Source organism: Drosophila albomicans, chromosome 2R (assembly GCF_009650485.2).
Source record: "Drosophila albomicans strain 15112-1751.03 chromosome 2R, ASM965048v2, whole genome shotgun sequence".
NCBI lineage: Eukaryota > Metazoa > Arthropoda > Insecta > Diptera > Drosophilidae > Drosophila > Drosophila albomicans.
The window spans coordinates 30421089-30433802 of NC_047631.2; positions in this window are offsets into that span (position 1 = coordinate 30421089).

The window sequence follows — 12714 nt, forward strand, 5'->3', positions numbered from 1 at the left end:
ATTAATAAAAATTAATTTTAAAGTGGAAAACGTTTAAAAATAAATAAAATCATTAAAGGAAATAGCTTTTATAATTAGAAACGATAAAAAAACTAATATAATCATTAAAAAAATTGCTATTAAAATGAGAAAACACTTCTTTCTAAAAAATTTTAATTTAATATTTTTTCTGAGAATACTAAACTATTCTTTTAGTAGTAAGAGAATAGATTCAAAGCAATCCATTGGGTAATATAATCAAAAATAATTAGATGAAAAAAAAAATAAATTGAGTAAATGTATTCATCAGTAATCCAATTTCGATTTCAATTCTCTTAAAACATTCTAACTCTAATCTCAAAAGAAAAAAAATGCTAGTCATATCTTGAGTTCTGTCGCACTTTCGACTCGGAAATAACGATAAGCAACTATTGATAACTTGTAAATAACTAAAGAAATATGATTGAAATTCATAGATTGTGGGATAATAAATACATAGAGAAAAGATTGTAGACGGTCTCTAAACAATTCCCCAGAGTTTACAGTTGTGTTGAAAAAGCTTTTTCAACCAGACTCAATTTGTGCTCGTTTCGTAAATGAAAACTTAACGAAAATAAAAATAAAAACAGAAATAAAACTGACATGAAATAAATGGAGTCATGCATGACGACGATTAAAAGCGTTAGCAGCTGGCCTCTCACACATACACACACACACACACCCCACTCACTGATGTGTGTGTGTGTGTAAGTAACTCAATTTTTTCAATTTAAGTTGACCTTAGTACAAAATTTGATCGATAATTTCGCATAATTGCGAAATGCGCACACACACAAACACAAACACAGGGCGACACATGGCAAAGCCGCCTTCACACACACACACACACGGAGGTAAATCACCTTGAACATTAACGCCCAATGCAAAATGCAACTGACATGAGAAATTTCATGTGCAAGCGAGACAGCAATAGAGTGCAGGGCATGGACTATGACAAGTAGGTGGTGAAGGGGGGGGGGGGGGGGGGGGGGGAGCGCGTCAAGTCAAACGTGAGAGACAGCTTGTTATACATAGTTTTGTGGCATGAGCGAGGTCCGCACTACATTTGCGTCTGCGACCATAGAAGCTACAACTACAAGTCGTTAAAAAATAGTTAAAGCAACAACAACAAACAATTTCAACTGCAGCACTGCAAAGCCAAAAGCTTTGACGCTTCCTGCTCTCGTTGTTGTTGTTGTTGTTGCTCTGCTGCTTCGCTGCTTTGGTTGAGTTTCAGTGAGTGGGCGCCATGCCAAAAGCTCGCTCTCTCACACTCTCTCTGTTTTTTGAGTGTGTGTTTGCTCTCTCAGTGTTCAAGTTGTGTGTTGGCGCTTTTTGTGTGAACGAGCTTGAGCAGCTGACAGTTGCGCTTCAGCATTAGAGGAGCGTAGTTTGCAGTTTACTTTGCGCCGAACGAAATCAAAAGTTTTGAGTGTTTGACTCGTGTGCCAAGTGTGTGAGTGACTGTTTGTGTCTGTGTGTTGCAGTTGCAGCCAAAGAGAGAGACAGAGAGCGGACAGAAATAAAATGCCACTGCACACATTGTGTGGCAGCCCAGTGGGGCGCGTTTAGTATATTTCACCTTTGAGCGTCTTTGGGGCCCAGCAGCAGCAACAACAACAACAGCAGCAACATTGTGCCGCCAACTCACACACAAGCACAAGCACACGTACACACTTTAACACTTGGACACGCAGCAGCAGAAGCAGCAGCGCTGCAAGTTTCATTCACGCCGCGTGGCCATCGAAAATGTCGTCGTCGTCGTCGTTGTCGTTGTCGGTTCGCGTCGCGTCGCATCGCGTTCATAAAAGAAATTGGCCTAAAATTGTAACAGTTTTTTCTACGACAACAACAACAAGAAAGAGCAGAAGAAGAAGCAGAAGAAGAAACAGCGGAGACAGCAACAACAAACGAAGCGCAGCGCAGTTGCAGTTGACGTCGACGTCGAAATGCGCTGCCAGCTGCTGCTGTTGGTTGCTTTCAGCTGCATGGCCAGCAACGTCAGTCGTCAGTTTTAATTTCCACATCGAGTTAACAACACGAGACAGCGGCGGCAGCAGCAGCAGCAAAAGGAGCAGAGCTGAGCAGCGACTTGAGTCGAGCGTCTCGACAAAAAAATAAGCGGCAGTTGAAGTCTTCGTTTGTCAGTTGGCATTTGGATTTTGTGGATTGTGGACTTTGTGGATTTTGTGGAATTTGGATTAGTCGAACAGAGCACGAGGCTACTACGTTTGTGTGTGTGTGTGTGTTATAACCAAACAGCTGTTTTAAGTTTGAATGTGTGTGAACATTGCATAAACTATTTCGAATGCACACGTAACAACGTAGCTGGCAGCGAATAGCGCATCTCTGCCTTGCAATCATTTTTAATTTGAATTTGTAGTTGTTTTTATTTTTGCCATTTGCCGTTATGCAACAATGCAACACACAACACACAATTGCACTGTGAACGAATATTCTCAGTGCATGGCAATTGTTTCGCACACTATCTTTTTCTGTTATTTTTTTGTTTTCTTTTTTGGGGAATGCCGTTATAAAAGCTTCAGTCGCATGCGTGTGTGGGTTGAAAACAATTCACAGCACAGCATCGACTTAACTACTACAACTATTTTCTATTGCACTCGCACTTACACACACACACGTACACAACGCACGTGCTGTCCCTTTCTGGCCTTTCATTGTGGGTTGGTTGAGTTTAAATTTAGATAAGCCTTGCCTGCAGATGGCGCTGTTGTTGTTAGTGTGACACACTCTCGCTCTCTCTCTGTTTCAGTCACTCTCTTTGGCCTTATATAATGTGTATGTTTGTTTTTAATTGCATTTCACAGTGCAAAAAAAAATATCTGAGTTAAATCTGCAATTAAAGCGTCGCTTAAAGTTGAAAGGCTGCGAAATTTTCGTGCGCTGTCAATTAAACAAGACGCGCACACACGCGGCGTATGCGCAATTTTCACAGATTGCGTTCAAGCAACACACACACACACAGAGCGTTGCAATGCATAACGTAACCACTTGACCTTGCACACATGCAGCTTGTATTACACACACACACACACTCACACTCACACACTTTATTGGCTTATATAGTTTAGCTATATGTGAGAGAATTTTGCAATACGTTTCGCTTTGTTTTTGTTGTGTGTAAAAATAAGAAACGTCGGCATATGGTGTCTATTCACTAGCTGTGTGTGTGTATGTGTGTGTGTTTGTGTGTGTGGGCGTTGCAAGGCTTGTTATGAGGTCGATCTTTCAACAGTGTGCGTGTGTGTGTGTAAAGATGACTGAAAAATGCATTTGACACAGAAAAACAGCTAAAAGTTAGTTGGCGTTTTTTTTTCCTCTCTCTTTTTCTCTCTCTTTGCCATGATTCACAATATTATTAGGAAATTTTTGCTATATGCGGGTCGATTTAAGTTTCTATTCGTATTTTTTGCAAGTAAAACAAAACCGGTTTAAGGCATTTTTATTCGCCCCTTTACAATTAAATTTGTTAACATGTTTTAGTCATGAAATTGAAATTGTTGGCAAGTAAAGTTGCAGTCTAACTTTTGTTTTGTTAGCAGCTAATTAGCGTAACATTTCATTTTGAAATTTGTACCTAAGCGAGATAAGTCTCGCATTTTATATTGACGTCAACAACCTGAACAGACAAATTCGCTGGTATTTTGTCTGCGCTATCTATGTGTGTGTGTGTGTGTGTGTGTATTTTATGTTTGTCTTGTGTCTGGTATCTCGACAAAAGTTACGTGGAATGACATCATCAGCGTTTGGATCATTAGTCAGTTTAGTGCGAGAGACAGAGAGAGTAAAATACTTTGGACCTCGACTAGACGCCACATGAAATACTAAAAATTGCACTGATAAGCAAAAATCGTTGTCTGTAGTCGATTGTCTGGCTGGATCATGAATCACGTGTTTGGCACAGGAGGGGGGGAAAAATCATTCTATATAATAGAATGTTTCATATTTCACGCTTTGTTGCTCAGGGGAAGTGGGAAGTGGAAAGCAAAGGAAATTGGCGGAGTGTGGCGACCTTCACAGCTGGTGACAAGGTCACAAACAGCTTCAGCTTTGTAACTAAACTGTAAATTTGGGTCAGTGTTATGACCCAGTTTAGTGCACGCTGCACTTTTGACACCTTTCTTCTCTCAGTCACTATTGATTTTAGCGTTTTTGCGTCTAGTATCGAAAACATATCGATGCAGCTGCAGAGCTGTAAAGATTGTATTTTGTATTTGTAGCTGCATCTGCGAAAAACTGCTGCAGCCAAAAATAAAAATGATTGCTGGCTTCGAGCCAACACACACACACAACGAATAAAGGGCGGGCACAGGGAAAAGGAGGCGTGACAGATACTAGATACTAGATACTAGATAGATGGCATGCAGAAAGCGAAATGTTGGCCCAAAACGAAGTCAAAGCGTTGCTATAAATACACCGAAAAACTGCAAAATGCAAATTGACAATGAGAACGAAAACGAAAAAGCGAGCAGCTCTCTCGCTCTCTCGCTCTCTCTTTCACTCCTCTCTCTCTCTCTTTGAGAACGTGCCCCTCTTTGGGTTGCAGCAGCAGCATTGGCAAAATCAATGCGCACTTTTGTGTCATTTCGCTTTTCACTTATTACATCACAAAAAAAAAGACACACACATAAATTCGAATACGAGAACGAAGACAAATCGAGGCCCTGCAATTTGGGTCAGTTGAGCTTACACACACACACACACACACATAAAAACCTGGCCAACTACCAAGCAACCAATGTTGCCAAGAATCTATACAAGTATATCTATATATCTATATCTATACTATATAGTTTGTTTGCCATTCTTGTGCTTAAAGTTTAACGAGCTCAATTTGGTGGCAAATCGCAGTTGTTATTCCGTGTTCTGAAATCTCCAACTCCAAAAAGAAAATGTGGGCCAAATGTTAGCCTAATGTTCACAAAGTCGGTCAATCTATAAGCTCACATAACGGTGTTTGTCTTTTGATCAACACACAGTTTCTAGTTTCATGCATTGATTATACACTCCCATTGACAAAACACCAAAAAATGATTCACACTTATTTCGAGGTTGTTTCGGATTTTCGCTACGCTTCGTTTGATATTCATTTTGAACGTATTTTGAAATCGAACTTGAATGATAATTCCTCTATAACAATCATGCATATTATATACAGCTTAAGATATTCCCAACTTGGGAATTTTTAGCTCGCTTTACAGGGTCATTCCCAATAACGTTTTCGCTTAGCAGTCTTTTATCTATTCCCTTTTAAATATGCATTAAAAAAACTTGTATAAGATAATTTCTTTCAATCGGAATTTCATTTCACTTTGTTGGGTTATTCCCAATAACGCTTTCGCTGAGATTTTATGGTAAATGTTGTGGAGAACTTTTTCCTACTCAATTGAAATCATCAACAAAAGTTGAATAAAATACTTTTTTAATCGGGATTTAATTTCGCTTTGCTTGGTCATTCCAAGTAACGTTTTCGCTCTTTGTTGTGGAGCATTTTGTCTACTTTGTGTTAAATATGCAACAACAAAACTTGAATAAGATAATTTTATTTAATATTTGGGATTTCATTTCGCCTTGCTTGGTCATTCCAAGAAACGCTTTCGCTCTTTCTTTATTTAGTAGTTTTGTTATTTCATTTGAAATATGCAGCCACAAATCTTGCATAAGAAATTAGCTATTTACATTTTTCTAATGATTCTTTTAATAAGCTCTTAAAACTTTCTAAGCTGTTCCAAAAAAGGATATCGCCTAAAATTGTTTGAAATGAGTTTTAAACTAATTTCTCTTCATCACCGACTTTTTTATTTAATATGCTTGAATAATTTAAATTTCTGGCTTTATATTTTGACCAACTTTTCGCTACTTTTGATCACTTTAGCCGCAGCTGAAAGTAGCACAACAAAACAGTTTTAATTTTTCGGAGTTTTCTGCACCATTTCGTCTTTGCAGCTGCCGCAAAGAGTTTTCAACAATTTCAACTACACGCGCTCGACGTTTATCTCCCCCTCTCTTTCTCACTTCGTTATGTTGCCTTCTCGCTCTAACAAGCAACCCATGTGCTACACGCGATTCGCTTTTGATCGCCGTCGTCTTTGGTGTGCTTTGCTGTTGCTTTTTTCGCTGAGCCTATCACGCATTTGCCGCATGACTAAGTTGCCAGCATATTTTTCGTTTTTCAGAATATTATTATATGTGTGTATGAGTATGAGTATTTTTTTTTTTGTTGTTTGCGTGGTTTGTTTTTCGTTAAAATTAGCTGAAAGAGTCATAAAAAACACTCGTCGTCGTCGTCTCTCTGACGAAAGCAGCCTGAAACACAAATCGACATCGACATTCACATTCATTCGTCTCAACAATGAAAATTACATAAAATTCCGGCACATTGATATTTCTCCCGAGGGCGTTTTGGAATTCCGCCGGAATTGTACAAATCTCTACAATTTGTTTAGTTTTTTTTTTTAATGTTTCTTCTTGGTTAACATGTGATTCGATGTTTCCACTTTTGTTGGCCAACTTGCGGTTGCCAAGGCGTCGTTGTCGACCGCATTCTTTGCACACTCTCTCGAATCACAGTCACCGGTTAAATCGCCAGTTATTCATTAACAAATTTTGAATGAGCAATGTTTACGCACATGTTGACTTAAGTGCTTAGAGCAAAGCTGTTGTAGCTATCGGTACAGTGGAGACTGATGAATGACAGACAGAGATTTATTTTCGACAAACTTTTAAAGAGTATTTCTGAAGCAAATGTGTATCTTGCAATTTTTGAAAAGTATTTCTGTAGGAAATATTAAATATGGATCTTTTTTCCTTAACTTGTAGTTTAGTTTATTTTCAACAAACTTTTAAAGTGAATTTCTGTAGCACATGTGAATCTTCTTTCATTCTTCTAGCCTGCATTTCGATATATTTAATCTAATAATTGCCTGAAATTTTAGCTGCTTATTCTCAGATAGAAATTTATGTTTTCTGGAACATCTTTCTGTAACTTTTTCAAGTTTTATATGGTTTATTGTTCTATTGTTCAACTAAACTAGCTAAATCTTTAGCCTCTTTTGATAGAAATTTTTGTTTTCTGGAACATATATCTATAACTTCTGCAAGTTCTTTGTATTATTTTCAGCTAAAGATTTAGCTATTTGTATATCGATTCTTTTGATAGAAACGGATGTTTTCTGAAATTTCTTTCCTTATATTTTCTTTTCATTTCATTTTTAGCTAAAAATTTAGCTATTTATTTTAAAACTCCTATGATAGAAATAAATATCTTCTAAAAATCTAGCTGAAAGTTCCACACTTTCTATTAAATCTTTTTTTTTAGCTAAAGCTAAATAATTTTTTTCTTGATAAAGAATTTTCTTGTACAGCTTTCAAAATTATAGAAATACTTGTTTTCTTGATAAAGATTTTTCTTGTATAGCTAATTGTAAATTAACAATCATGTTGAAGATTTTTTATAATGTATTTCTACTGAGAGAAATATGAGAGTAAAGATTACTTCAACTTATTGAACTTAATGTTTCTCTGTTTCTAACATAATATTTAATAGAAATAATATATTCTACTTCTGATCTATATTTCCTTCACAACATTAAATAAAAAATAGATTCTACTTTACTGATCTCTATTTCTAGCATAATATTAAAAAAATATAATAGATTCTCTTTCCCTTTTTATTAACGTGAAGTTTCTTATCACTTTATAAATATTTCTTAAACATTTTTCAAACTAACTTTAAAGTTATCGTAGCTTCTATAAACTCGAAATCTCTCTTTCTGGAACAAACTTCAGTTGTTTTGGTGTTTTGACAGCTGTCGCTTCGACTTTTTCTTTCTCCTTTACAATAAAATAGTTTTGTGCTAAAGAATAATAAATTTCTACAGTTGACAGTCGCTAGCTTGAACGTTTTGCAAGACAAGTTCTCCCCAAAAAAAAGTTTGACCGAATTTTCGAAGACAATTTTTTTGATGTTTTCACAACAGTTGCAAAGCTTTCTTCTAGTATTTTTTCAATGTACTTCTTTGTATAAAAGTTGGCTCAATGCTACAGTGAAGCCTAAGTAAAGTGAACAAATGAAAATTAATTTTTATGAAGTTGAATTTTATAAAGCGAGGCGATTTTAAAAGTGTTGCTACTGCAAAAGTTGTATATTTGCTTGTTGTATTTACTTTTCAACGAGTGTTTGTCATATCGAGTGTTTACTGTAGCGTTTGAGACGTGCTAAGTGGGCTGCCGCTGTGTTTGTTTGGCTGTCGTTTCATTTGCTACAAATTGTTCGCAATTCAACGAAAATGTTGTTGCTTTTTTGGCCAGAAGTCAAACAGTAAATTAATTTAAGTAGCGTTATGTGTGTGAGGCTCAATTGGCTGTAAGTGTGCATGTGTGCATGTGTGCATGTGTGTGTGTGTGTAGTTGCAACTCTTTTGGGCCACTTCCGCTGCTGTTAGAAGTTGAAAACACTTTTCGAGAGTCGCAACTTTTATTTTACGACACTTTGGCAGGGCAGCAAAGAAACAGTTTTCTGTGTGTCGGCGTTTTATGACCCAGATAAACTATAAGCGTGTTGACCAACAACAACTAATACACACACACACACACACACAGTTGAACACACGCACAGCTGTGTTTACAGTGAGAACTGTTAATGAAAAGCGCTCAGCATTTGCCTAATGAAATTATAACTGAGATACTAAGTGCTTTGGCAGCGGAGGCGGAGGAGGCAAAGCCAAGAGGGGGGGGGGGGGGGGGGGGGGGGCATGTTGCACAAGAAGAAGAAGAAAAAACACCGACCCATTTACCACACATCATAAATTATATTTTGTTGTTGTTGTTGCATTTGTTGTTACTTTATTTATTCGCTCTCTTGTTTTTTTTTTTGGTTTAAATATTTTTCTGTAACGCTTTTTGAGCCAGCGTCGATACACCTAAGCGCACACACACACACACAGCACACACACACACACTGACATAAATAAGCCTTAATTTATTTAATTGCCACAGCAATGTTGTTCTTGTTGTTATTGCAGCCAGTTGTTTTTGTTTTTTGCGCTTATGCATTTATTATTATTTTTTCAGTTTGTGTTTTCCTTTGTTGTGTTCGCTGTCTGGAAATTAGAGCACAAAACATTTGCGCGCACGCGATTAAAAATTCTGTTAGAAACACACACACACACACAAACTCGACGAGCTTATTAATTGTGCGGCGCATGCGGCGTATACGCAATTAATTTTGGCCTTTGCGTGACATTTTTTGCTGCTCTCATCAGTTTTACAGCATCGAAAATAATTCTCTACTTCGACGGTGACTTCTCAACTTTTAAAACACAATTGACAATCATCTCAGTGTTAATTGTTAGCTTAGCTTCGCTCTGTATACACTCTAATTTATGAGGGTATCTTTGTATTGTTGTTGAACATGCAACACGCTTTAAAAGGGGTGTGGCAACAAAGTAGAAACAACTGAAATTACATATCTGATGATCAATTTAGATTTGCTTGGCAATTTGTTTGTCGCTTATTTGACGAGGCAACTGTTTGAAACTTATCAGGCATTTATTTAGATTTTTTGAGGTGATACATATAAAGAAAAAGACAAAATTGGAGCACTATATTTTAGAGCTGCCTTTAGAAATAATCGTATCAAAATTTAAAGTTTCTATCATCAAGAAATTTCGACAATTTGAGAAAGAAAACGGAGATTGAAATCTTTTAGATGCTCAGTTATTTTAACTTCGATTTTCAATAATATCTTATAACTTGAAATACGTATTATTCTAATAAAAGGAAAACAAATTGTAGAAGTTTGATTTTTAATAGATTTATTAAACTTAAGAGGAACAAGGAACAAAGTAAAATACTATAAACTATATAAAATATATAAATTCATTTTAAGATTATAAACCGGAGTATTATATCTTTTAGTTAGCAGAGAAAAGAAGAGTATTAAAACTATGAAACTTTTGCTGATATTTTTATTATTTAAATTGTCAATTTTATGAAAGAAAACAGTTGGCAAAATTCTAAATAAATGCAGTCAATATCAATATCTAATAACATTAAGGAAATTAGTTTAGAAAGGAATTTTAAGCAAGAAAATAGTTTAGAATATTCTAAATAAATTCAGTCGATATTAATCGATATTGGGAAAATCAGCTTAAAAAGGAACTTTAAGCTAGAAAATAGCTTTTAATTCTTAGTTTCTCATTAAATACAAAGTCAATATCAGACTACAAATACTATTGGGGAAATTTTGTTGGAAAAGTTAATTCAACATAGAAAATATTTTCAAATTTGCTCATTAGAAGGACAGTTAATATCAGACTGCTAAATACTATTGGGGAAATTAGTTCAAAAAATTGTTTTAGAATAGAAAATATCTGTCAGCATAGAAAACACTATTTAACAAATAAGTTAAAAAGAAGTGGTTTCCTGTATTGAAGCTAGAAAAGTTTTTTTTTTTTTTTGCTGTAGTTTTCGGTTTAGTTTTCGCTCTTTCTATGGCTAGTAAAGATTATTAGGGAAATTAGTTAAAAAGTGTTTTTTATAGAACTGAAAGTTTTTATGATGTACTTTTTGGTTTAGTTTTCGCTATTGGAGAAATTAGTTTAAAAAAAGTGTTTATTTTGTCTAGCTTTGGGTTTAGTTTTCGCTCGTTCTTTTGCCATTCGCTGTTGTTAGCTGATAGACACGCCTTTTTGACTGCACCCAGTTAAAGTTGCGCTACGCTTGAGTTCAGTTCTCGTTGAGTACGCAAAACTTTGTCGCGATCAATTTGACGTCATGAGGCTTTGAATTTCTTTCCTGGCAACTGGCGACGAATTTGGAGTTGACTTTGGCATTAGAGATACGATACGAAACGATACGATACGATTTTTCGGTTGTAATCGCTTTTAAAGCGTGCTTATCTTATCTGTCATTTCCTCCCCCTCCCCTCCTCGCCGTTTGATGTCTGCTTCGTTTTGGGTTTTTCGGTTTATTTACGCTGCATTTTCCGGCTAAAGCTGCCATGACGGATGGGTTGTATTACAAGTAACTACGATGAGCAGGGGGAGGAGGGAATTGTGACACATAAATGACTTTGTATAAGCGAATTGAAAGCACACACACACACACGCACATTCGCACACACACATTGACCCAGTTAAGCAGTCGCCCCCAGGCACTAGACTCACTTCCTCCTCCACTCCTCCTCTCAACTGTCGCCACATTTGCTAATCACAAATTGAATTTTTTTCAATTGATAACGTTTTTTATTTTCTCTCTCTGTCGCTCTTGCATGGTTGAGTTTTGTTTTTGTGTTTGATTTGATTTTTTTCGTGTGTGTGTTTGCTTTTGATTTTGATTTTGATACATGATGAGGAATATAACAAGCAAAGGTAACAAGCGCTCTCGACGATGCCACGCCCACTCGCCAAGCCTACCGCCCTGACACTGACACGCCGCCGTCTCTCTCTCTCTCTCTCTCTGCCTGTCTCTTTCTTGTTACGCTCGACGATTTTCAGTTACAAACAAAAAAGAAAAAGAATAAACAAATACAAAATATATATGGTTAAAGAAAAATGTAAATGTAAATGTAAAAAGAGAAATGCATCCTTAAAACAGTTTTGGGCTGCGTGTCAGGAGTGCATTTGCACTGAAACATTCTGAAGCTTGTAAATGCACTATCTGGTACGACATTCCAGAACGTACAATCTTCCAAACTGAAATGCTGAATATAATGAAAATATGCAATTTTTGTGTGATACTGTGACAATAAATTTAGCTACAATTTTTTGAAAAAATCTAAATATATAATTCTAGGTTTACTTTTTAATACTTATTTTAAGCGTATATAAATATATTCTTTGCAAAATAAATGAAATAAATAACTGTATTATTTATGTGGTTTTATTTACTCTACCCAAAATCTCTTTCAACTTTGGAAAGTTGAGGCTAATGTTGACCTTGAACGTAAACCGCGCTCTTAACTAAGTGGGTCGCCAAAACAGCGGTAAACATAGTAAACTTTCAACCATCAGTTAAAGTTTCCGCAATTATAACAAATTGCTTAAAGTTGCGCTAAAATGTCGACCTTCATGCGTCGCATGCTGTAAGTAATTTGCGACTAGTTTAGCCCCTAAACCGTCTCTCTCCCTCTCTAACACACACCCATGAGCCAAGGCTTGGGAGTCGCAGCAACATGTTCTCTCAAACATTTATTGCATATTTTACAGCGCTGCGTTAGACGAAGCTTTTCGATTTCTGTTTCTGTTTGTTTTTGGGACTGTGGACAAGAACCACCACGCAACGCGCGGTGCTCAGCATAAACTGCAGCATAGCTGCGCTGCCCGCAAGATGGCGCCTCCAAATGTTCGCCGTATTGAAAAAGCTCAGCGTGGGTTGCATACCAACAGCCGCAGGATGGCGACAGCAGCAACTGAAGAAGAGCAAACATCCAGTTTTGAAAGTGATTTTCTTTTTTTTTAGCATATATTCGCATATTTTAGAAACTTTTCGTTTTGTTTTATGTACATCCGTTTCCTAAAATATTCAACAATTCAATTGGCTATGCGCTTTGGCAGTGTGGTTAGCTGGTTGTGTGGCCATTGCACAATTCACAGCCACTATCTTCACTGCCGCCGCGACAAGCTGAGACTGCAATGAAAGGAATGAGTAAAAATATATATTAATTGTAAAGAA